Source organism: Callorhinchus milii, unplaced genomic scaffold (assembly GCF_018977255.1).
Source record: "Callorhinchus milii isolate IMCB2004 unplaced genomic scaffold, IMCB_Cmil_1.0 Scaffold4, whole genome shotgun sequence".
NCBI classification, from domain to species: domain Eukaryota; kingdom Metazoa; phylum Chordata; class Chondrichthyes; order Chimaeriformes; family Callorhinchidae; genus Callorhinchus; species Callorhinchus milii.
Window position 1 is genome coordinate 62,694,056 of NW_024704745.1, and position 6,000 is coordinate 62,700,055.

Genomic DNA, 6,000 nt, shown 5'->3' on the forward strand with positions numbered 1-6,000 from the left:
CCGGGCCTTCAGCCTCTCAGCCCCTAGGCTCTGGAAATCTATCCCCCAGTGCCTTCGCCTTGCTTCCTCCCTTTCCTCCTTCTAGGCCGGTCTCAAGACCTTTCTCTTTGACCGTGCCTTCAGCTCCCCCCTCGATTCTCTACCCCCTCCTCGCTCCCTCCCTTCCCTCACCCTGACCATTTCCCCCTTGCTCGGGTCCTGACCCATCTGTACAGCACCTTGTGACGTCCTCCCGACGTGAAAGGCGCTCAATAAATGGAATCTTGTTATTGTTGTTGTTGTAAGTGGCCATAACATTACTTTTGTCAAGAAAGTAGCTTTGACATTTCATTCCAATTGAATAAATTACTTTCAGATATGCCAAGATGGCAATCTGAAAGGGTGTTTTTTGAAGATGAACACTTTGAATTCATCTTATCTTTGTTACATTAACAATAAATTACATGACTTGAATTATATTAATAAATCAAAGCCTATCTTTTAAGAAATACATGTATGTGATAGTCAAGACAGATCAACGTACTGAAGTCAATACGTTTTGTAATATAACATAGCCTATCTTCCCTGGTTCTTTAATTCAAGACAAATCTCACGGAGGACTCCAAACTTCACCATTTTTTTTTAAACAAATATCTCTATAACAGTTTCTGCTAAATCTATAGATAATAATATGCGCAGAAACATCCGTACTATAATAATAATCCTTGTATTTGATTTAGCGCTTTATCACATCATCGAGACATCTCAAAACACTTGCCAAGATTTTAAAGTGAAGTGACTGTGTATTTTGTGGGCGAAAAGCGGCAGCTAGTTGCGCACAACAATGTCCCACAAACAGCCATGGAGTGAGTGACCAATTTTATTTGGTGGATTGTTGGCCAGGACACTGGGAGGGAGAAACTCCCTTCTCTTTTTGTATAGTGCCATGGGATCTTTGACGTCCATCTGACCAGGCAGTCAGGACCTTGGTTTAACGTCCCATCTGAGGTATTGTCATAGAATCATAGAATATTACAGCACAGAAGGAGGCAATTCGGCCCATCGGCCCATTGTGCCGGCTCTTTGGAAGAGCTACCCATTCAGTCCTACTCCCCCACTCTTTCCGCATTTATCCTTATTCCCTTTTGAAAGTTGTTTTTGATTTTGTTTCCATCCTTTCAGGCATTGCATTCCAGACCGTACCACTCTGTGTAAAAAAAATTCTCCTCATCTCCCCTCAGGTTCTTTCGCGAATTATCTTGAATCTATGTGCCCTGGTTACTGACCTCACCTGCTAGTGGAACACTTTCTCCCTATCTACTCTATCAAACTCGCTCATAATTTTCAACACCTCTATTAAATTTTCCCTTAACCTTCTCTGCTCTAAGGAGAACAATCCCAGCTTCTCTCATCTCGCCACATAACTAAAGTTCCTCATTCCTGGTACCATTCTTATAAATCTCCTCTGCACCTTCTCCAAAGCTTTGTTATCCTTTCTAAAGTGTGCTGCCCAGAATTGGACACAATACTCCAGCTGAGGCATAACCAGTGACTTCATTGCTTTTGTACTCTATGCCTCTATTTATAAAGTATCCCATATGCTTTTTTAACAGCTCTATCAACCTGTCCTGTCACATTCAAAGACCTGTGTATGTGAATCCCCAGGTCTCTCTGTTGCTGTACCCCCTTTAAAATGGTACAATTTATTGTATTTGTCCACAATTGCACAGTGAAAGGCTATGAATCCTATTATGTCCTGCTAACATGCATTGTGCAACACGGTACTTATATTCCCTAAAACAACTTTGTTACATGCTGTTAAACATTTCTCACAGCATCACAATTGTGCACAATTGACACGGCAATTGATCCTTTACATCTGCAACCACTATTGCAGGTTTCCACTTTTAATTCCACTTTTCATTAACAGCATAAAATATTCCAAGTAACCTGGGCTATTGTGAGGATTCAGTTTCAAGCATTTGGAAATAATCATTTGCTCTTGACCATTTAATGCTGGGATTTAATGCTGAAACCTGGATCTGTGCTGCTACAGTATTTTTTGGAACAACTCACTGACCCAGTTATCACATTACCAGCACTTTATTAAAAACCTAATTAAATGTATAACAAAAATACGTATACTTGCACTCAAAGTAATATCCAATATATATGAAGATCCTATTTTCCTCCAAATCTCAAAATGCTTTACAGGATATACTGTAAAATGCACTGACAGTGTATTTTGTAGTGAATGTGGCAGTCAATTAGTCCACAGCAATGTCTCACAATTAAAGTGACCAATTTTATTTTGAGGATTGTTGGCCAGGATGCCAGGAGAAACTCTCTTCTCCTTCTTGATAGTACTATGGGATCTTTAACATCTACCCGAAAAGGCAGACAGGAGCTCGGTTTAACATCTCATCTAAAAGGTGGCACCTCCTATAATGAGGCACTCCTCCACTACATTGACGTTTCAGCCCAGACTGTGAGCACAAACTCCTGATGTGCTGCTTGAATCCACAACCCACAACCTTCTGTCTCAGAGGCAAGACTTCTACCAACTGAGCCAGGATGATAACTATCCACTGAAAGCGTAAATTGCTCACCTGCTCAATGGATGGTCCATGTGAAAAAATATGATAAAGTGATAATCTGTTTCTTTCAGTAATCTCTCTTAGAAATGAAAAGCGTGTAAATTGTTCAAATCCCCACGTGTTACACTTCAGAATATGGTTGGCATAGTTATTTTCTCTGACAATACAGAAGAAAACTGTGTTACATCTTCATGCAAAGATGGTTTAACTTGAAAGAAAAGCAGCACGATTTGCCCATGATGGATTTGCAGGATAAAACTGTTTTGATAGGACTTTTTTTAACCATATACTGTACATCAAAGATGTTTTTCACCACAATGCACAGTTCTTATACAATAAAATAGAAACACAACACAAATTTACATTGATATAGCATCTTTAGCATCAGTAGGACATTCCAAATCGCTTAATGGGCAACCAAGCTGGTGAGAGGCAAGTGAGATTGGGGAAGGTAAAGATGATGGAAAGTCACAAACGATATCCTCTCTATCTGTGACCAGGGCTCCCTCTGCCTCCTTGTCCTCCTGGAACTCTCCGCCGCGTTCAACACAGTCGATCACGCCATCCTCCTCCGCCGCCTTTCCTCCGTCATCACCTCAGTGGGACTGCACTCGCCTGGTTCGAGTCCTACCTCACAAACTGCCAGCAGTACATCTGCACAAACGGCTTCTCCCCGCGCTCTCACCCGGTTACCTAAAGAAAAATCGCGGAGAATCATGGATTAGTTTACTTCATAAAAGCTGATTATATACCCAAATGCTTGAAAGCCAAGGACGGTGGAGGCGTGCTTATGGAACGGTTTCTTCCAAATCATCATGGGACAAAGACTTGTTTTGAAACAAGCTGTTTACTTTGATAAAGTTTGTCCTTGGTTTGCAGCTGGTATTTCTAACAACACATTGAACAGACTGGCATATATGACGAAAAAGGTACAAAAGAATCAAAGATTTTTGGCATTATATCGGAGAAAAGAGAATGGATCAGCTAATCACAACCAATCTCAAGGAAAAAGGGATATACAGCAATCAACATGGATCGATACACGTCAACAAGCAGATTCTGACATCAAAGCCACTGTATTTGGTCTGATCAATTAATTGCAGTGAACATTAGCAACCTGTTGTAAGCATTAATTTGATTTGATGAAACGTATAACTTTGATATGCATTTCTTTACCAATTTTTATTAATAAATATCAATTGATTGAAGAATTTGTGTTGGTCCTTACTTCACAAAATTAATTAACCCTTACAATGTTATTTCTATAATATTAGTTTATAAATAAACAACTTGGATTGTGACATGTAATGAGTCCCTTAGGTCAGATGTAATTGCCCTCTTTCTTTTAAGTGTCATTCAGATTTGAGTAAACCCATGTTCTCTTATGCTTTCACTGCCATCAATGTCCCTTGGGTTAGGGTGAAAAGACAAGGGAGTTTCTTCCCATATCCTAGGATGAAACATTGCAACTCCTCCCTCCAGAATTTACTTTAAAACAGAAGATGTGCAGTGTCAACAGGTATAAAAAGTATGGTTGTTGTGTCAACATTCATAGACTTTATGCCATGTTTGAGATCGTGTGCTTTACCCACAAAATACACAGTCAATTCACTTTACAATATATTCTGTGAACCGCGTTGAGACGTCTCAATGACATGATAAGGAGCTATTTGAAATTCAAGGATTATTATAGGAGAAGAAAGGGAATTGATAATATCTTAAGTGTAAAACATAGGAACTTGAAAGAAAAACAATGAAGAAAAAAATAGTGAATGGTGCAACAATAGATAAAACGAATGGTGCAACAATAGATAAAGTTAGATATTATTGAGGATTTTAAAACATGTGAGAATGTCCCCTTAAAATTTTGACAGAATCCATTCTACTAGTGTTTATCGCACACCATTTATGAAAAGAAGGAGGTGGTGAATTATCCTTGTTCTTGTCATGCTTTCTTAAGTTGTCATAATTTGGGATTTGAGCTCCAGCCAAATAATCTTGAAAAGAGAAGGTAGATTCTTCCTGTTTCCTGGCCCATAATCCCCCCAGATAAAATTGATTGTTAACTTCACGACTGTTTGTTGGACTTTGTGGTGTACAGGTTGGCTGCCAATTTTGCCTGCAAAATGCATAGTTAATACACATTACAGTACATCCTGTAAAGCATTTGACATGTCTTTCTGATGCGAAAGGCACTATATCAAATGTAATTAAAGAAGAAACAACCTTTTCTTTTCAAGATTATTGTCTAATAGCTCAAAACACCAAATTATGATAATTATGAATTAATAATAATTGTTAATTATTATTAAAAATAATCTTACTGAGGACATTATGAGGAAGATCAGGCAGTATAATAATCATATCTTTGAGATGTCTCAAAGTGCTTCATAGAATAATCATATCTTTGAGATGTCTCAAAGTGCTTCATAGAATATATTGTAAAATGAATTGACTGTATATTTTGTGGCTGAAAAGCAGCAGCCAATTGCATACAGCAGTGTCTCGCAAACAGTCGTAGATTGATTGACCAAATTATTATTATTTTTTATGGGATCATTCCCCCCAGAAAAGCGATCCACCAATCGACTAATCAACATAAGTCTCATTAATAGTCACATATCATTTGTTCCTGGTTTGGTAAATATTGCTGTTAGCAATCAAAACAAGATTCTAAATTCAAGAGTAGATTTAGTTCATGTGTTTGAAACCAGGATAGATAATACTACATGAGCTTCTCGCAATTCACAGCAATTCATGCAAATGTTTTCTATTTTCCCCATGAAATATTTTAGGATTTCGTCTGATTCATGACTGAAATTAAATAGCTGGAGATGGGAAAATTGGAATCAGGTATTTTCAAATCGAATCCCAAAGAGTTAAAACCTTCATTTTATTTTATTCGCAATGGGCATGGCTGCCCATTTGGTTAAATTCTGTGCAAAACACACAGTCAATTCACTTTACAGTATATTCTGTGAAGCACTTTGAGAAGTCTCATAGACTTGAATAGGCGCTATCAATAATAATATGCAAGGATTATTAAATTCTGTGTCGTATAGTTCTTTCAGAAAGGTGCAACTGGACATGTGCTGCTCCCATGAAAAAATACAGCTGCTCAATTTATCATTGAACTTTTACACACAGCTTCGGTTTTGGTAGTCAAGCCGTGAAAGCAATTTATGCCAGTCACCCTCCTTGGATCATTATGATAATCCATTCTGTTTCCCTTTCGACCGAGTACAAAAGCAGCTTGCGGCAGGGCAGGCACTAGTTAATCCTCTCCATCTCCATCACCCAGACAATTGGTCCAAGAGAACAGTATCGTCAAGAAGTTAGAGCAAGCCTGACACTGCATTAGCATTGCTAATGTGTGAGGAGCGATCTGACTGTCAGAGGCCACTGACCAAGACTCCACCAGTCA